Source organism: Cavia porcellus, unplaced genomic scaffold (genome assembly GCF_034190915.1).
Source record: "Cavia porcellus strain 051 isolate PalLab524CR breed Dunkin Hartley unplaced genomic scaffold, mCavPor4.1 scaffold_3, whole genome shotgun sequence".
Taxonomy (NCBI): domain Eukaryota; kingdom Metazoa; phylum Chordata; class Mammalia; order Rodentia; family Caviidae; genus Cavia; species Cavia porcellus.
In genome coordinates this window covers 35,878,728-35,900,549 of record NW_026947486.1, presented here as the reverse complement: position 1 = coordinate 35,900,549, position 21,822 = coordinate 35,878,728, and the positions used below count along the sequence as shown (strand labels likewise).

General features: G+C 36.1%; 1 protein-coding gene and 1 pseudogene across 7 annotated transcripts in view; both read right to left on the bottom strand.

Annotated features, from left to right (window-relative positions):
* Eda (ectodysplasin A) overlaps window positions 1-21,822 on the bottom strand; it is a 583,517-nt gene that overhangs the window by 418,684 nt on the left and 143,011 nt on the right. The window lies entirely within an intron of this gene.
* LOC111757138 (calcyclin-binding protein-like) overlaps window positions 19,675-21,822 on the bottom strand; it is a 48,687-nt pseudogene continuing 46,539 nt past the window's right edge.

Below are 21,822 nucleotides of genomic sequence, written 5' to 3'. Positions count from 1 at the left end.
CCCAGAATTGCTTTTGCTGTTCTAGGTCTCTTCCAGTTCCAGATGAATTTTAGGGATGATTCCCTTAGGTTTGTTAGGTATGCTAATTGTGTTTTAATTAGAATTGCATTAAACTTGTATAACAGTCTGGGAATTTAGTTCAGCGGCATATGTGCCTGCCTGGCAAGTGCTAGGTCATAAAAAAAAAAAAAAAAGGTTAAATTTGTATAACAATTTTGGGATAATGGCCATTTTCACAATGGTTGATTTTCCCATTCAGGAGCAAGAAATGTCTTTCCATATTCTAAGATCCTCTTCAATTTCATTTTTCAGAGTACTCTAATTGTTTTTTCTGTACTGGGGATAGAACTCACAACCTCATGCTTGCCAAGCAGGCGCTTATGCCACTGAGATAAAACCCCAGCCTCTAATATTCTTTGAATACATCTTTTACTTTCATTGTAAGATTGAGTCCTAAGTATTTCATTTTTTTGAATGCTATTGCGAAGGGTATGGTTTCACTTATTTACCTCTCAGTGAGATTTTTATTTGTGTACGGGAATGTTACTGATTTTTGAACGCTGACTTTGTATCTGGCTACATTATAGAATTTGGTTATTACATCTAGAAGTCTTTCAATGGAGTTTTAGGGGTCTTCTATATAGAGTATTATCTCATCTTCAAATAAAAGGGGTTGGGGATTTAGCTCAGCAAGATAAGAGCGCGTGGCAAGTGTGAGGTCATGAATTCAATCCCCAGAAGATAGTTTAACTTCTTTCCTATCTTTATTACTTTTATTTCTCTCGGGTCTAATTGCTCTGGATAATATTTCCAACACTATAATGAATAGCACTGGTGGTGATGGACAGCCTTGTCTTGCTCCTGATTTTAGAGCAAAAGCTTTGAAGGTTTTGACCATTTAATATGATGCTGGGTGTTGGTTTATCATACGTGGCTTTTATCAGATTGAGGTAAAGACTATCTATTTCAATTTTCCACAGGGCTGGTATCATGAGTGAGTCGTGGATTTTATCAAAAGTTTTTTCTGCATTTATTGAGATGATCATTGATTCTTATCTTTGGCTCTATTGACATGATGCATTATGTTTATTGATTTGCATATATTGAACCATTCCTGTATTCCTGGGGTGAATCCTATTCAGTCATAGTGTAAATAATCTTTGTGAAGACTTGCTGCATTCTGTTTGCCTGTATTTTATTCAGGACTATTGCATCTATATTCTTTAGGGAGACTGGCCTATAGTTCACTTTTGTGGCTAGGTCTTTCTCTTCTTATGGTAATTAGGATGATACTTGCTTCCAGGAATGAATTAGGGAAAACTTTCTCTTTCAGTTTAATTGACGAATTTGAAAAGTGTTGGCATTAAGTCATCCTTGAATTAGAATTCAGCTGTCAATCCAGCAGTACCTGGGATTTTCTTTTTTAGTAAGGTTCTAATTACATTTTCAATTTCATTAACTGAAATCAGGTTATTCAACAGTTTACATCTTGGTTCAACTTTGGTAATTCATATGTCTAGGAATCTGTCTATTTCTTCTCTGTTATCAAAATTATGAGAGTAAAGTTTTTGAAGTAGGTATTAATGATCTGTATTTCCACTGGGTCTGTAGTGATTTCACCCTTTTCATTATTTTCTGAATTTGAGGTTTTTTTTTCCATTTGTTAATGAGGTGGGTTAGGGGCTTTTCAATTTTATTTATTCTTCAAAAGAACTAACTCTTTGAATCTTTTATTCTGTTTATTGTTTTCTTAGTCTCTATTGCATTGATTTTCACTCTGATCTTTATACTTTCCTCCTTTATTTTGGCATTGGATTTGGCTTGCTCTTCTTTCTCTAGATGTTTGAGGTGCAGCATCAGGTTCTTTGTGTTCATTCTGTTTTCCTGATGTTGGAGTTCACTGCAATAAATTTTCCTCTGAGGACTGCTTTCATTGCATGCCACAGGTTCTAGTAAGATATATTTGTATTTTCATTTACTTGCAGATATTGTTTAATTTCTTCTTTAATTCTTCTATGACCCACTGATTGTTCAAGTGTATTTAATTTCCACATGCTCATGGAGTTTTTATAGTTTCCTTTGTCGTTAATTTCATTTTATAACACCATGGTTAGATAATATGCGTAGAATAATTTTAATTCTTTTATATTTACTTAAGCATGTTGTATGTGCTGGTATATGGTCTATTTTAGAGAATGTCCCATGTGCTTTTGAGAAGAATGTATAATCTGATGTTGTTGGGTGGAACACTCTGTACACGTCTACTAAGTCCATTTGTATACAAGTTTGAGTCAATTGTGTTTTTTGTTGCTGATTTTCTGTCTAGTTGAACTTTCTCTTTGTGTCAAAGATTATTAAAGTCTCCCATTATAGTTGTGTTATTGCTTATATGATTTTTAATTTCTATTAGTATTTGTTTTTCATAGCTGTGTGCTCCCATATTTTGTGCATATATATTTAGGATTGGATAACATGCAGTGACCTTCTTTATCTCTTCTGATCATTTTTGTTGGAAGTTCGCATTGTCCGTAAATAGTACAGGTTTCCCTGATTTTTGGGGGGATTCCTGTCGCATGAAGTATTGTTTTCCATCCTTTCAGTTTTAGTCTTTGAATTCCCTTTTGGCTTAGATAGGTTTCTCATTTGAACCATATGGTTAGATGTGGTTTCTTGATCCATTCAGCCAGTCTGTTTCTTTTAATTGGTGAATTGAGGCCATTTACATGAATAGCTATAACCGTTATATATTGGCTCATTTTTGTAATGTTATCTTTGTGCTATTGATTCTTTACCTTTCCCCTCTCTTTAATTGTCTGCCCTGCTTAGGGATTTTTTGGTTGGTGTTCTTGGAGTTGCAGTACATTTTATGTCTATCTAGAATATTTTTAAGTATTCCTTGCAGGGTTGGTTTGGTGGTCACAAAATTCTCCAGCTATCCTTTGTCATGGAAGTATCTTATTTCAAATTTGAAGGACACTTTTGAAGGTTACATCAGTCTGGGTAGGAAGTCCTTTTCCTTTAGGATTTGAAATACTTCATGCTCTTCTTGACTTCATTGTTTGTATTGAGAAGTCTTCTGTGATTCTGATGGGCTTTCCTTTACAGGTGATTCACTTATCTATATAACATTTTCCTTTGCCATGATTTGAAAATTTCCTGCTATTATTTGTGTAAATAGTCTTTTGATATCATCTGTAGTGTTACTTTTTACATTTATAACTATCATTCTTATATTATTTTTCATTGCATCATCTTTCAACTGAATTGTTATTTCCTGATTCCTTATTATTTTTAACAGATCTTTCCTTTCTTTTTCACTAGTTACAATCTTGTCTTCTAGGTCTGAAAGTCTATCTCCACATTCATTCACATGGTTTTGCCAGCTTGCAATGAATTTTTAATTTCCTAGATGTCTCCTTGAATCTGTTTCATATATTCTATTGTTTTCTTATGTTGTTCATGCAAGGTTTTTATCTTTTGCAGTGTTCCTTGATTTTTTTTTTAAAGTAGGTCTTCTTCAGAAGTGTTCAGCATTTCTTTTATTATGTTTATCATTTCTTCTTTTACCTGGGAGATTATTTTTGATCTGAGTTCCTTTATAACTATGGAGTTGCTTCTTGACTTCAGTTGCTGCCATTTCAGAAGTTTCAGGTGTATTTCTTACATTTTCTTCTATGTCCATGTCTCCTGATTTTGTTTGGGATGGGCTTGAAGTTTGAGGTTGCATTTTGCTCTTTTGTTTTTTCATTTTTCTGTATTTCCTGGTTCCCTAGTGGCACTTAGAGGCTCCCTGGATGGGGAGTATGAATTGGGTGTCCTAACCCAGCTGCTTGAAGTCCCTGGGAATCGCCCTACTATGTTCTGAGTGATACAGCAAGTGGAACAATTGGTGACATGTGGAGTATACTGTGCAGGCTTTCAGCTCATGTCATGTGGTATACAAAAGCTCCCTGGCTTCTTGAGGTCTCTGCATGTGACTCCACCAGGTTCTGAGCAAAGATCCACCACTGCACAGCTAAATAGTGATCACTGTTGCAGGCCTCAGCTCACACATGGTAGCTCCAGGCCACCTCGAGGATGATTGATAGGCCCAAACCAGAACTCAATTGATGAACTAAAGGTCCTGCAGTGGTCAGGGACAGTGGATTATGGCCTACTAAGTTCCAGGCAGAGTCCCATGGCTGCACAGCTGGGTAGGCATCACTGTGGAAGGGTTCACTTCATATGTGGCTCAATGCTGGAGGTCACTGGGTGGGGCCTAGCCAGAACTTGAATGATGAACCAGAGGTCCTATAATGTTCTGGGATGCTGGGAGCAGGCCTTCCAGGTTCCAGGCAGAATCCTGCAGCTGCATAGCTCTAGAGGGATTGCTATAGCAGACCTCAGCTCATATGCAGAGGCTCCCTGCCACCTGGAAGTCACTGGGAAGGGCCTGGCTAGGATTTTATTGATAACCTAGAGGTCCTACAGTGTTTCTGATGCTGGGCAAGGGACTACTAGTTCCCAGGCAGAGTCTCACAGCTGCACAACTAAGTAGGGATCACTACAGAAAGCTTCAGCTTACATAGGGCAGCTCCCTGCTACCAGGAAGTCACAGGGTGGGGATCCAGCCAGGACCAGAATCATGGCCCAGATGTCCAGCGGTGTTTGGGAATGCTGGGCAGAGTTACACTGAGGTTTCTGTAGGTAAATGGATGCAACTTGAGACTATACTCATAAGTAAAATAAATTACACTCACTTGTGTAAATACCATATTGTCTCCCCAGTGTAAGAAACTGAAACAGTAAATAACATCCAAAACCTTCAATAAATATTGTGAAAGGGTAACAAAGTGCTGAATGGGAAAAATAACTTAGGTATGGAAATGAGAAAAGAAGGAAAGGAAAAAATATAAATTTGTATATATACACTTAAGATATCTAAGAGGATTGTACTATTAATTCTATTAGTTCTTGGAAGAAAACAGGTAACACAAGGTTAGATCAATTTTGCATGTCTATATCTGGTAATCTAAGTAACTCTGTTAAAGATAACTATTCAACATAACAACCTTTGTTAAGTTCTTACCACCTTGTTTTGAAAGCCTCTATTGTTATTGTTTTTGTTATTGTTTCTTGTTTTGTTTTACCCTCCTTAAAATAAAATTGTTTAAAATGAAAAATAAATTAATAAATAAATTTAGAATAAAATCCTCATCAAAACATTAATAAATCTAATAAAAATATTCTTTTAAAAACTTTATACTTTACCAACTGGAGTTCATTCTAGAGCAGTATAATCTATCATAATCAAGCCAAAGACAAAAAAGATATGATCATATGAAGTAACACAAAACAATAGTCATTAGTGGGTAGAAAAATTCAGCCATTTGGAATAGAAAGAAATTACTTTATGATAAACAAAAGTATCAATAAAATTCCAACAACTAACAATCACATTCAACGAGGAAAGATTGAATATCTTTTGCTGAATATAAGAATAAAGCAATAAGGCTAACAAGTTAAAAAAAACACATATAGGTGAGAAAAAATAAACCCAACTATATTTGCAGAGGCTATATCTAAACAGAAAAGTCCAACTACAGATAAACTTAGAACTTGTAAGTTAATATAGTAAGGTCATAGGATAAGTGATCAACACAAAAAATATTTAGGTGCTTTTAAAAATATTGTAACAATGAATACACAATCCCAGTGCAGATATGCTGGAGCATGTGTTTGTTTTCGTACTGTGGATTGAACTCATGACCTCATGCTTACCAGGCAAAATCTTGAGCTGTTTGGCTAAATCCTCACACCTGGAGGAGCTAGGATTCTTTGATCCTAGCACTCTAAAAGGTAAGGCAAGAAGAACACAAGTTTGAGCACTGCCTGTACAATTTAGCAACTTTGGGAGACTCTGTCTCAAAGTGAAAGAAAGAACTGCAAAAGGCTGGAAATCTAGCTCAGCATGGAAGTCCTGGGCTCATTCTCCAGGAATATTTCTCTTCCTCTCTGTCTCTCTGTCTCTCTCTCTCCCTCTGTCATTACAGAAGGCCAGGAGTGGTGACACATGCCTATGACTTATAATCTCAGCTATGAGGAGACTGAGGCAAGATGATCACAATTTCAAGATCAGCTTAAGCAAAGTGAAAGAGGGTTATAGGTTCAGATAATAAAAAGAGTACCCCTTGGTTGGATTTCCAATGCTATAAATACAGAATGCCACTTATACGCTTTGAAGAAAATTACTTCAATCACACTTACCAAAACCCATACAGAATATGTATGCTGAAAGTTTTCAAATACTATATAAAGTAACTAAAGAAGACCTAAATAGATAGAGATGCTCTGTTCAAGGATTGGAAGACTACAAAGTAAAGATTAATTGTCTCCCCATTGATCCACAGTTTTACTATAATTTATATAAAAAGACCAGCAGATGAAGGCAAACTTCTTCTTAAAATTGTACGTAAAGGCACAGATCCTAGAATATCCTAGAACAACCTTGAAAAACTACATTAAAAAAGAAAAAGAAAGTGAGGGTAATCACTCTACATCATATTACCACTATACAGCTTTTTTTTTTTTTTGTACTAGGGATTGAACTCACAACCTTGTGCAGGCCAGGCAGGCATTTATGCCACTGAGCTAAATCCCTAGCCCTCATATTCAGCTACTATTACCAAATGATTATGGTACCGGTGGAGGGAGACACATAGATTCATGTAATGATATAGGAAATTCAGAAACAGGCCCACATAATATATTTGATTTTTTGTTTTTGTTTTTTGAGGTAGGGTCCTGCCATGTAGTCCAGGGTGGTCTTGAACTTACTACATAGCCCATACGGGACTCAAATTTGCAATAATAATCCTCCTGTCTCAGCCTCCCCAGTGCAGGGATTGTAGGGTAGTACCCATCTTAGCATTACATCTGATTTTAAACAAGGGTTTAAAACCAATTCAATAGAGGCAATATATAGCCTTTTTAAAAATGAGTGCTGAAGCAAATAAATATCCATTGGCAAAAACATAACCTTGAACTAATCTTTAAAACTCATAGAAAATCTAACTTAAGGAGAACATGGTGGATAGATAATAGCAGCTACAGTGGCTCTCTGAGATACCCAGCTTAGATTCTAGGAATGGTGCGGTGTGGGGAGTCCTAAGCAGAGGGAGATATACCCTGCTGACCCAGGAACAAACTAAGCTGAGAGAAATCAATTGGAAATGCAATCCTGGTGCTATGATTGAAACAGCTGAAGTCTCAGTGCCACTGCTGGAACCTGTGCCTCTGGAAACCGTGGCATGAATTCCCTGCTGCTGCAGCATCTGAATCAACACAGCAAGTGAAAGCTCTGAGAGTGGGAATCAGTGAACTGAATTGAAAGCAGAGATGGCAGGGAGCACTGTATCCACCTGCGGTGAGTGACAGGACCCTTCCATAGACAAAGAGGCTCCAACAGAGGACATTCTGGGACTGGGCAGACTAGCCAGAACAGGGCATAGCAGTGACTTCAGTCACATATTCCTCTCACAAGCAGGATTGGTGGGGAGCACTTGACCTGGATGATGCCATGGACTAAGACCCAGTAGGCTAGACCAAACCAGGTCCCTGCACCTGCCTAATGCAGTAAAGCCTTCAGCAGGTTGACTGACCTGGAAGGGCGGGCCCAGCAAAGGCTACCCTGGTCTGTGTCTCCCTAGTACACTGCAGTGGGTGGGAACACCTAGCTGGTGCAATTCAAACAAACTGTAACCGACAAAGAAACTGGGCCTCCTATATATGTCTGTATGGAAGGAACAAAAAATATGAGAAGAGGAGGCAATAAGAAAGGGTCCTCGGTCCCCAATCCTGAGAACACTGATCCAGGAAAGGTAAATGCAAAGGAGAACGAGGACAGAAACATGCAATATCAGGCATGGCACCAATAGACATAAAGCAATATCTCCAGGACCTCATAGACAAGTTGAAAAGGGAAGTATTTAACCAAGTAAAGCAAGATATAAGTAGAACAGTTAAAGAAATGCTAAGCACCTCCCAAAAAAACACATGGTGGAATGGAAGAACAGAAAAAAAGGGGAGAATCATTTGATGGAGAAAATAGAGAAAACATAGAATACATGAAGCAGATCCAAAGAGACTGCCAGGAAACTAAAAACTCTATTGAAATCTGGAATAACAGCATGAAAGAAACTAAGGATAGATTATCTGAACTGAAGGACAGGTTTCTAATGTGGGAGTGTGACAGGAAAAACTTCTTAAAAATAACAAGGAAGAAAGCAGTAACAATACAAAGGCTAGAAGATGATAAGAGGATCTGTAACTTAAGATTTAAGAATGTAAAGGAAGAAGCAGGGATACAAATAAATGTACTGATATCAAGGAGAACTTCCCAAATATAGGAAAATATAAAGATGCTGAGATGTATGAGGCATACAGAACCCAGGCCAGCTACAATCCAAACAGAACTACACCCAGGCATATAATAACCAAAATTCCAGAGATCCAATATAAGAACAGAATATTAAAAGCTGTCAGAGACAAGAAACAGATCACTTACAAGGGAACACCCATCAGAATTACAGCCGACTTCTCAGCACAAACCATCAAATCATGAAGAGTGTGGGGCGAAATAAGTCCAGCTTTGAAAGACAATAACTTGCGGCCAAGATTGATAGATCCTGCACAACTGTCCCTAGAAATTAATGGAGAATCAAGGTGCTTCCAGGATAAAGAGGAACTAGGGGAATTTGCAGCCACCAATTAAACTCTACTGAAAATACTACAGGACATTCTAAAAGAGAAAAGTACCAAGATTCCAGAAAGAGTGGAAGAGAGGCCACAATGAATGGAGCAGAAAGTGAAATGAAGAAGACAAACTGACAACTAATGACAGAAAAAGAGCTCAACAGAAATGAGGCAGAGAAGATTGGATATAATTTCTAATATAGATGGCCTAGATACACTAACTTAAGGGAAAAAAGAGAGAATTGCAGGCAAAGTGGATCAAGAGATGGTGTCCACTGAGAGGCTCTTTATAGGAAATATAATTAGCCTGAAGAAGGTTATATGGACCAAAATCAAACATGAGAAAATGGAACTTGATATGATAGGGAACCAGAGAGTAATAGGGGTAACTAGACCAGTATATATGGATAGGTTGAACAAACAGGCTTCAATAAATGATGAAATATAACTAGAAATCCAGCCCAGGAGTGAGAAAGTTCAGAAACACTTAGGTAAATAACAGGTTGTCCCCCTAATATAAAAGTGTGAGTGTTGGGGAGACCAAAAATATACAGTTCATTCTGGGGGAGTAAAGGAGAGCAATAATCCTCAAAGAATATCAGCAGAAGGTATAGCTAATAGTGTATCAGGAATTAAAACCCCTATTACTCTCACCACTCTGCTTGGTTAGAACTTGTTCTGTCCTTGTGCTAGTGCTAGTATACAAGCACTAGATCTGAGGGGCACAGACAGCTGTCCATAGCACAGTGGACATCTTTAATTCCCTAACTCAATTAGGATCCATGTATGGCTTATACTGTTGTATCATGACTGATCTTAGTTAAATCTGACTTGTTTGATTGCTGTTTATTATTGACAGATTTTATTCTAAACTGTAAGGTTGATGGTAACAAGTTGAGGAGTATAGACAGCTATACTGAAAATGACAATGATTCACTATGATATCCATTCTAATTTGATTACTATCTGTTTTGTAGCTCTACACTATTTACAAAGTTGTATTTCTGTTAATTCTGTTATGTACTGATTTGTTCAATATACTTTATCTGATGATATAGACAATTTGGTTGATGATAACAAGAAACAGCACAGTGACCAGGGTAGAACTCCTTATACAGCAGATTTATATGTGTTTTTAGTTTTATATGTCTATAGGAAATAGTTTAGCCCTGTCCTGCTTTGTTATATTTCTTCCTCTAATATAGAAAGGATAGAAATACATGTTAAGACTCATGCTTGCATAAAACCTATAAACAGTTTATGGGAACTGATCTGATGACATATGATGAAATAAACAAAAACTTTGAAGGAAAGAAAGTGTCACTGAAGTACCCAATCCTGATTCTGGAGTGTTATGATGTGAAATCCAGCAATATTATTAATCTTTGTTCAGAAAGATTTTAATCTAATAAGTTGTGTTAGGTCTCAGCATAAATGAAGATATGGATAAATGCGTATATGTCTAAGAGTATAGGATTGATAGCCACAATACTTAGTTTTTGTTGGATATTGAACAGAACTGTTTGCAGTCTCCCTGGTTGAAATCCCATTTATACATTCCATTTGTGTACCTCGAACAACTATTTATAGGGGGACAATACGTATATATCAGCTAGTGATTTATTACTGTCTATTTGTTTTCTTTGGAAGTATGTACTACTTCTGTCCATTTTCTACTTTGTTTTGTCTTTTTTTTTTTTTTTTTGGTCTTTTTCCTTTTTATTGGTACCAGGGATCGAACTCATGACTGCCTGCTTGCAAGGAAGGCGCTTATGCCGCTGAGCTAAATACCCAGCCCCTGTTTTGTCTTTCTTCAAATAAAAAATAAAATCTAACTTAAAACAAATCAAAGATATAAAATTCAAGAATGAAAATTTTAAGTTAAAAATACAAAAAAAAATCTTTGATACCTGTGGATAGGCAGAGTTCTTATACTTGGCACTAATAATATCATCCATTAAACAAAAATATTTATCATTTGAACCTCAGGAAAATTCAAAAGCCTACACTAATATAATGAAAAGGTAAGTATAAAGATTAGGAGACTATTTACATGTTATATATCTGAAGAAAAAATTTTATATAGATTACCTAAAGAGCTCCAAAAATTCAACATTAAGAAACAATGAGTTTGGCCTATAGTTCTCCTTTTGGGTTGGGTCTTTCTCTGGTTTTGGTATGAGTAATACTTGCCTCCAGGAATGATTTAGGAAGGATTGCTTCTTTTTCAATTTCATTGAAGAGTTAAAGGAGTATTGGCATCAAATCTTCTCTAAATTTCTTGGAGAATTCAGCCGTGAATCCATCAGGACTTAGGCTTTTCTTTGTTGGTAAGTTTTTAATTACATTTTCAATTTCAATAGCTGATACTGGGTTACTCAAAATTGCTATATCTTCTTTGATGAGCTTTGGTAGTTCATAGTAGAAATCTGTGCATTTCTTTACTCTATGTGAGTAGAGATTTTCAAAGTAGGTGTTCACGGTCTTTTGAATTTCCATTGGGGTCTGTAGTAATTTACGCCTTTTCAGTCCTTATTGAGTGAATTTGGGTTTTTTTCTTTTTCTTTATCAGGTTAGCTAGAGGTTTGTCAATTTTGTTGATTTTCTCAAAAAACCAGCTTTTTGACTTACTAATTCTTTGTATTTTTTCAGTTTTAATTACATTGATTTCTGCTCTAATCTTTAAAATTTCCTGTCTTCTGTGAGCTTTGGGTTTAACTTGCTCTTCTTTTTCTAGAAGCTTGAGATTAAGCATTAGGTTGTTTATTTGTGCTCATTCTGTTTTCTTGATATGACAACTTATTGCTATATATTTCCCTCTTAAGACCACTTTCAGTGAATCCCACAGATTACAGTACGTTGTTTCCACATTTTCATTGAACTGTAGATATTGCTTTATTTCTGTAGCCCACTGGTTGCTCGAAAGGTTGTTATATAATTTCATTGTATTTATGCAGGGTTTGTGATTTCTTTCGCCATTAATTTATGATTTCAGTGCGCTATGGTCAGATATTATGCATGGGATAATTTCAATACCTTTGCAGTTACTTAAGAATGTTTTATGGGATAATATATGGTCTATTTTGGAGAATGTCTCATGCACATCTCAGAAGAATGTGTATTCTAATGTGGTTGGGTAGAACACTCTTTAAACATCTAAGTTCAATTATTCACAGTTATGATTCAGTTCTATTAATTTTTTGCCTAGTTGATCTATGCTTTGTCCAGTTCATCTATCTCTTTGTGACAATGGGGTATTAGGGTTCCCTGTTATAGTTGTGTTCTTGTGTATTTGTTTTATAATGTCCATTAGTATCTGTCTTATATAGTTTTGTGCATATATATTTTGTGCATATATATTTATTATTAACATACCTCACAGATCTAGAGAAAACATTCCTAAAATTCATTTGGGAACAGAAGAAATCCAGAATAGCAAAGGCAATTCTGGGAAACAAAGGCAAGGAAGGAGGCATCTCAATTCCTGACTTGAAACTATACTACAAAGCCACAGTGATAAAATCAGCATGGTAGTGGCAAAGAAATAGATCTGAGGATCAATGGAACAGATTAGAAGATGCAAACACAACTACAAATACACTCTGCCATCTGATATTTGACAAAGAGGCTAAACATGTTCAGTGGAAGAAGGATAACCTCTTTAATAAATGTGTTGGAAAAATTGGCTTGCCACATGCCCAAGACTGAAACTAGATCCATGCCTATCACCGTGCACAAAACTAAAGTCTAAATGGATCAAAGACCTAAATATTAAAACAGAAACACTAAATCTACTGGAAGACAAGGAAGGTAGAAGTGTTGGAGACATAGGGGTAAGCAGAGAATTCATGAACAAATCACAAACCACACAGGAAACACTTCAAAGAATCAACAACTGGGATCTCATATTATTGAAAAGTTTCTGCACTTCAAAAGAAATCACCAACAGAGTGAAAAGAAAACTCACAGAATGGGAAAGAATTTTAGCCAGCAATCTTTCAGACAAAGAACTTATATCCAGAAAATATAAAGAACTGAAAAACTTAAAGCCCCCAAATTCAAAGACCCTTTCCAAAAATGGGCATTGGAGATGAACACACATTTCTCAGATGAAGATACGCATATGGCAAATAAATCTATGAAAACATGTTCACCATCACCTGTCATTTGAGAAATGCAAATTAAAACAGCATTGAGATTACATCTCATTCTGGAAAGAATAGCTGTCATCAAGAAATCAACATATAACAAATGTTGGTGAGGCTGTGGGGAATAAGGAACACTGCTCCACTGTTGGAGGGAGTGTGAGCTGGTGCAACCAGTAAGGAAATCAGCATGGAGAATTCTCAGAAGACTAGGATTGGAAGTTCCATTCAACCCAGCTTTTACCCTCTTCGGTATTTTCCCAGAAAAACTGAAAATGTCATATCACAGTGATATATGTGCACCCATGCTCATAGCAGCACAATTTGTAATAGCTAAATCTTGGAAACAACCAAGATGCCCATCAACCGCAGAGTGTATGAAAAAGATGTGGTATTTTTATACAATGGAATATTACTCAGCTATAAAAAGGATGATCTTGAGGCCTTCATAGGCAAATGGAGACAACTTGAGCCTATCCTCCTTAGTGAAATAATTAAGAAGCATATTTATAAATATCACATTGTGTCTCTAGTGTAAAAAGTAGTAAGAAATGTAGGAGTAATAAAACCCAAAATGTGTAATTGCTATTGTAAAAAGGAGAGGAAAAGAAAGTGCTCTAAAGGATATAACTGTATGTACGTTTAAGTATGTAGGATTGATAACCATATTACTAAGTTTTTGTTGTATACTTGAACAGAACTTTTTGCAGTCTCACCATTTGAATGTCTCCTTTGTATACTTTTGTAACTTGAACAACTATTTTTAAGAAGAAAATATGTAATTATCAAATAGTGATTTCTTACTGTTTATTTTTTTGAAATTATATATTATCTCTACCCTTTTTCTGTTTTTTTATTTAAAAAAAGAAACAATGAGTTTAGAAAATATACAAAGACATAAAGAGATTTTAACTAAAGGGGATATACAAATGGCAAGTATATACATGAAAGATGTTCAGTATCACTTGTCATTAGAGAGATTAAAATACCACACTCACCAATATAAATATAAATTTCCAAATGTCCCAAATTAAAAATTGGCTGTGGGCATGATGGGCAATGAGTATAAGGAACCAATGGGAAAGTGTTTGAAAAAAGCTATGTGAGCTAATAGGCTTGTGAATGCATCAATGTAGACTACAGCAGCAAGGAGATGCTGTATTAGCTACTAAACCCTCAAAAACAAAGTTCGTGTCTCTTTGGACTTCAAAATGGTACCTATGCAGCTTATTTTATTTTTGTTTAGTCAAATAAACAAGAGGGCTTTCTTCCATCATAAAAATTAAATTGAAAATGGTGACAGTGCCATATTCTGTCAAGAATGTGAAGAAGCAGAATCATTCATACATTCCTGGTGGAATTGTAAAATAGTACAACCACTTTGGAAACATTTGGCACTTTCATTAAAAATACTAAACACAATTATATACAGTTCAATAACTGTACTCTTGGGCATTTGTCCAAGAAAAATGGAAAATTTACATCCACAAAAAAATTTCTACATGAATGTTCATTGTAGCTCTATTTTGTAATTGTCATAAACCAAAATCAGCCCATATGTCCTTCAACAGGTAACTAGATAAACAAACTGTGGCTCATTCATATCACAAAATGGTATCCAGCAACAGAAAGGAACAAGCTAGTAATACATAAAATACCTGGATGTTTCTCAAGGGTACTATTTGAGTAAAAAATATAAATAGTGAAAGTCTGCATACTGTTTATTCCCAGCTAGATATGATATATGACATTAGAAACAGGAGATTAGTGGTTGTGAGGGATTAGAAATTTAAGTAAGCATGTAAAACAGAGCAGTGAGTGTGGACAATGCAATATGAAGGATCCTTACAGGGTTGGGACTATTCTAATCTTGACTGGGGTAGTGAATATGTATACAAATACAAATGATCATCATCTTGTGCAGATCTAAACATAAACATGCAAATACACATACACAGTTACAAGGAAATCTAGCTAAGTCTGAATAGAATGGGTGGACTGTAGCAATGTCAATCTCCTGGTTATATTATGCTCTAGTTTTCAAAAACATCAAAAACCTGGACAAAGTTGGATAAGCTTATAAAGTACTCATTGTATTACTATTTTTTGAAAGGCATGGGTGGATTTTATTACCCATATATAAAAATTAATTTGTAATAAAATATAAGCAATACATACAAATGTCAATTTTTCTACCATGTAATATAATTGTACATTGTGAATATCATGATAAAGTTAATGAAAACTCTGAGCTATCACATTATCTTTTTGACACAAAAGTTATCAGATGAATTCTATAATTGTTTTTATATCCTGATTTGATTTGATGGTGTTTACCAATACCCTTACAGAAAGAGTAAAAATTAATGTACCACAATCTAGAGCCAAGTAAACTGGTAACTATTTCAAAGACCATATCTGAATACTTATTTACAGATTAAATTCCAATCTATGGTCCCTAACCAAAAGATCCTCCCTCCTTCAAGATCCACTGATGTTTTAAGCAGCAAAAAAGAAGCATGTTGATTATATGTGAATGGTATGATGCATAGAGGGGTAGCTACTGTGACCAAATAGCTGAGGAAAAGAAACAAAGATGTATTTTTCTTGGTTCATTGTTTCAGAGATTTTAATCCATTTCTTTTGGGCCTATAGCAAAGCACTCATGGTGGGAAGCTGGTGGTGGAGGAATTCCTTACCTCATGGCAGCCAAGGATGAGGGGGAGAGGAGGAAAGGTGAGAGGAAGGAGGAAGGGTCAGAGTCTCAATATATCCTAAAAGGGTACATCCACAATGAGTTCACTTGCTACTAATAATCTCTTAAGAGTTCACCTATTTCCCAATAGTGCCTTTGGCCTGGGACCACAACTTTAAGGCATAATCCTCTGAGTGACACTTAAGAATCAAATCATAGGTGGTAGGTGTGATACAGGCCTGTAATCTCAGTACTCAGGCTGAGCCAGGAGAATTTGGTGAATTTAAGGTCAGTTTGAGCTACATAAATAGTGCATTTAAGGCCAGCCTAAACTACATAGTGAGACACTGTCCCAAAAATAAAACAACAACAAAATATAAAAAAATGAAGATTCAAATCATAACACTAATATTTCAGTGGTCAAAATAAAAAGTTAATAAACCATATTGCCTACAATACAACACAATGCAACCTAATATAAACAAATGTAAAGTCCTTCACAAAGGTAAAAAATTATAATTGAATAGATAAAGTGGCATGTGTGAAAGAATGAGTTGACAAAAGGACCAAGGAACCATCATGATCTGAGGACTGATTTGTTACAACTGTTCTGCTACAATGGCCTCTCTGACATTCCTAAAGTACCCAACACACAGTGTAGACTCAGTATCTGTGCACATGCTATTTTCTCCACTTTGTTTTCTTTTTTTAATTTTTATTTTGAAAAGAATAAAATGAAATGAGAAAAAAAAATGGGGTCATTCAAAACAATAAGGTGGACATAGTATATCATTTAAAACCACAATACAAGGTGATCTACAATGGCTGCCATGATGTTTCTTGTTATTGTCAATAGAATTGCCCATATCATCAGGTCCAAAAAAATTGAACGTAGCACTATGGAACAAAATCAATAAAAACAAAACATTGGAGACACTATAGGACTTCAAAAGAAGGTAATAGTCAAACCAGAATGGGTATCATAGTGAATCTTATTTATCTTCAGAGTAGTTGTCTATACTCTCAGACTATAGAACATAACAGATTCAAATAAAATCAATCAAGACAAGACAGCGATAGAACAAGACATATTCCTACACATTTGTTTTACATCTCAAAGAGGGTAAGATTAAACATATCAAAACAGAATAGAACATTTAAAAAAAACAATTTAAAGAAATACAGATTTCAAAGCAAGTCCACTGGAGATCTTCATTATCTAACTGTCTCTAGTTTCTTACAAATAGTTGTCCCTATCTTCACCCACTTTATATACTTATTGCATATTATAGAACTAATCAAATCATTGCAGGTTGATGAAGTCTTTTTAGGTCCTCAAGTTCCAAATTAGGGAAGACAATAGTAACTACCATCGCATCTCTCATTCTCTTTGTGATAGCTGTCCCCATTCTAAATACTTTAATTCTATGACCTGAACAGCTATTTCTAAGATGACAATGTGTAAATTATCAACCAGCAATTTCTTACCGTTTGTTTGTATGTAATTTTGCATTATTTCTTCCCTTTTTTTAATCTCCATGTATTTTTTGTTTCCTTTTCTTTAAATAAAAAAAAAGAACAAGACATATTCAAATAAAATCAGTCGAAACAAGGCAGTGAAAACAGTACAGTTTCAGGTTAAGTTAATAGGAAATTAAAAATCATTACTGTAATTTCCTACTATCTTTGGAATAGCTGTTTATGTCCTCAAATCTAGTACAAGTAGACAAACTGGAACAGAATATAATCAAACTAAACAGGGCGATGAAAGAAACATGGGTTTCAAATCATGATACAGGATTACCAATGTCCCTCTGCCTTCCTCGTTTAGACAATTCTTCCCCCTTGACATTGCCAGGTTGTATCCTACTAAGTCCTTTAGTTTTTAGATTAGGGAAGCAACTCACTATTTACATAAGTGGTTCTGAACTTCTTTACCCCTGAGCTTGGTCTCAAATTGTATCCATTTACCTACAAGAGCCTGAAGGTTTTCCATCCTTATAGCTGAATAGTTCTCCATTGTATAAAAATGTTATGTATTTCCAACCAATCTGCAGCTGATGGGCGAGCTACCCCCACTTTTATCTGGTTCCCTGTCACATAGAGAATTATTTTCTCATCTTTGTTTTTTTTTTTTTTTTTTATCAGTACCGGGGATCGAACTCACAACTGCCTGCTTGCAAGGCAGGTGCTTATGCTGCTGAGCTAAATCCCCAGGCCCCTATTTTCTCATCTTTGACTTTCAGTCCATAAATCTTCTTTCAGTTTAAATATATTTCTTATATAGAGCATCTTGATGGACCCAATCTCCTGATTCACTGTGCTTGTATTTCTTTTTATTAGTGTGTTGAGGCCATCCATGTTAGCAATTATGACGAATCTTCTCTGCCTTATCTCTACCATGCTATTTTTCTGTCATTGGTTGTCTATTTTTCCCCTTCATTCCACTGTCTACCCTGTTCAGTAAGCCTCCTCTGTCACTGTTCTTGAAACCATGGTCTCTTTTTCTCTTTTCAGAATACCCGTCAGTGTTTTTGTGGGGTTAGATTGGTGGTCACAAACTCCCCCAGTTCCTGTTTGTCATGGAAGCATCTTGTTTCTCCATTAATTTTGAGAGACATCAATCTGGGTTGGAGGCTATTTTCTTTCTGCGCTTGGCTTAATTCACTCCAAGGTCTTCTTGATTTGATGCTTTGTGTCAAAAAAGTCTGTCATGATTCTGATGGGTTTTCCTTTATAGGTGATCTGTTTATTTTCTCTGACAGCTTTTAATATTCTGTTTTTGTGTTCAATTTCTGGGATCTTGATTACTATATGTCTGAGTGTGGATCTATTTTGGTTACAGTTGACTGAAGTTCTGTATGCCTCATATATATTGATATCATTTCCTTTTCCTATGCTTGGGAAGTTTTCTTTACTTCTGTAAATAGCCTTTATATTTCATTTGTGTTTATCCCTACTTCTTCAGTCACATTTTTTATTGTTAAGTTATAGATCCTCTTGTCATCTTCTAGCCTTTGTATTGTTACTTCCTGGTTCCTTGTTATTTTTAAGAGATCTTTTTTTCATGATCACAAGCTGCAAACCTATCTTCAAGGTTTGATAGTCTATCTTTAGTTTCTTTCAAGCAGTTTTGCCAGCTTTCAATGGAGTTTTTAATTCCCTAGTAGTCTCTTTGAATGTGTTTCATGTATTCTCATTTTTTTATATTCTTCATCAAAAGTTTCTCTCCTTTTTTCTATGCCCCTCTATTCTTCCATCTGTGTCTTCTTGAGAGGTACTTAGTATTTCTTTTATTATTTTTTATATCTTTCTTTACTTGTATTGTAATTTGTTTTTAGTTCTTTTACAATGTCATGAAGATAATTCTTTATATCAGTTGCTGCTTTTTATGAAACTACAGGTGTGCAACCCCTGATCTCTTTTGTGTTTACTTCTCCTGGGCCAGTACTGTTTGGGTTGGGGCCTGAAGACTTTCTTTTGTTTCTTCCTCTTGTCATGTGTCTTATTTCTTCTAGAAGAGTGGATAATGGGGGTCCCTGGCTCATTCTATATTGGCTACAATTAATCTAAAGTATGCTGGCTAGCAATTGATATCCTTCCCTGTCTGCTGATGACCACTGAAGTACTACCAGGGATGGGGCAAGCTGGCTCCTTCCTTCCAAGCTGGGAACCTTCACCAAATTAATGTGTGCCACGTGGACCAGGCTAGTTAGGTATAGCTTCAGGGATACCTTGTCCATGGCTATTGGATAGCACACAGGGGCAGGACTCCACCCATGCAATTCTCACCAATGTGCTCTGCACTAGGAGTGGCTGACTGAAGCTGCTGTAGTTCTTGTTCTGGGTATATCCTGCCTGACTCCAAAATGTCACCCAGTCATCTGCCCACTCTTGCAGAAGGACTGAGTTCCCCACACTCACTGGGAGCTAGGACAGATCTCTGAGCTGAGTGCTGTTCTCTGCTCCACCACTCCCCTCCGTAAACCCCCCCCCACCCAACCCTCAGGCTGGCCAACTCACAAATTCATGGCAACCTGAGAACTTCGGATTCTAGCAGCTGCGTTTCACACACAATGGGACCAGTTCAGGTCAGAGTACCTCTGGCTACAGCCTTCCATCCATGATTTTCTTTTCTTTTTTATTCTTTCTTTTTCCCTTTAGATTCTTCCTGGGTCGAGAGGATCTATCTCCTTCCATTCGGTCTTCTCCAGGATGTTTTATTCCAGCATCTGAGCTGTTTCTCTCAGAAAGGCTCTTTATTTTGCTGCTTATTGATCCACCATCTTCACAGCTTTCTTTTCTTAACTGTTTGTTTGAACTTCTTTTCTTAACTGTTTGTTTAACAGCTTTGTTTTCTTAACTGCAAGATTTTCTCCTTCAGTTCCTCTAGGTCTTTTATCAGAAAGTGTTTTCTTGACCACATAAATAAGACCACAACATCATACTGTAGGGAAAGGGGAAGATAGTGAGGCTTAGAAAAACTAAGATATAGGCATCAGTAAGCTTTTTGGTTAATTCTGACTAGAAAGAGTTATAGCTTTACAGAAGGAAGCATTTAATAAGACAAGAGCAACATTTAATAACCAAGCAAACTTCTAAACTCCCGATACAAAGCAGTTCAAAACAAAGGGTTCTCGGGTCCTCCATCACTCTGGAACCCTCTACTCTTTAGCAGAGTAGTTTTCTCCATTTTTTCCCTCCCATTTCCAAAGAGATATCCAATAAACTGTCTTCCTTTCCTTAACCTTTCTATCTCTAGTTTTCTACTGACGTGAAGTCACAGAGAGCTAACTGCACAGAAGGGGTGCTTCTTCCTCTGCTCCTGCCCCACCCCACACTACAATACTACTCTTTTTTATATCCATTTCCTTGCTTTAATTTTCCTCTGTAGTTACTTCCACCTGGCATATTCTAGATATGGTTGTTCAAATTGTCACCTGCTTCCACCACTCACCCCTCATTTCACACCTGCTCCCATCAGAATTGTAGCAGAAAATATAAACATTGCTTTCTTCCTAGCCAGAGTGGATGCAAGCTCTGTTAAGACTTTAAATACAGGCAAATTCAAGAGCTCTCTTTAAGGAAAAGAATACAAAATTACAAACAGGATATTAGCTAAAGGGCTTTGCAAGGGCTCCAAAAAGTGATAGGCTTTGGAACTTAAGTATAACTATCTCAAAGCATTGTTATTGCCTCTGCTCCTGCCATAGATGCTCATCATGATAGGTGCTCAGTAAGTATTTATTGAATTAATAACAACATAATAACATTAAAATAGCAGTATGTTTGTATCTCACAGTAGGTTTCCAATTCTATGAAGTCAAAGTCTATATCTACCTCTGTCATTATTGTATTGCTAAACACATTATTGCATTGCTAAACACTATTGTATTGTATTGTAATGTCTGATACAAAGAAAACATGACCACTAGGGACTCATAATTCAGGGGATATGTAAAACTACAGCTACAAAATTATGACCACAATACACAATAGGAAGTGCAACTCAGTACCAAAGGAATAGTTGAAAAGCATATATGGCTTGAAGGCATAGGGTTAGAGAAAACTTAGGGGGTGGGGCCATCTTTTCCTCATCTGAATGACTGCCTTGTGAATGAGAATTTAAGACTACATTATTAAATAAGGAAGATTTTATAATAACTAGATCAGCCTACAGATGACATGAACTATCTGCAGTAAGGGTAAGTTCTCCATTACTGACACACTTCAAGACTAGGATGCCGACAACTTGGTAGAGAGATTGGAGAGATGATTCACAAAGTAGATGAGGCACTGAACTTGATGACCTTTATATCTGCTTTAATCTAGAGATACTGTGATTACAGTCTCTGCTTTAGGGGGACAGAACATTAATCTTTTCCAATATGAGCCTGATGCTAAATATGTGTGTTCACCTTTGATCAACAATAGAATTATACCTCACCATGTAGCATATATTAGATTTTAATCTCATACCCCAAAATCCTTGTTGGTTGGTGGTTTGGAATATTGCTATCTATCACAATTCATACAAGATGAATGAATTGACACATCTGTATCACAGGAGATCTAAGAAAAGGTTTTTGATTTTTCTGAAAGTAACTAAGAAGAAGTTTTTTCTTACTCATTGAAAATTTCCCTATTAGAGGCAATCCTTGTTTGTGTTCACATAAGTCTATACAAACCCATGCATTAGCCTCTTCCTTGTTCCCACCCTGATTATGGAATAGTGAAACAGGCTAATTT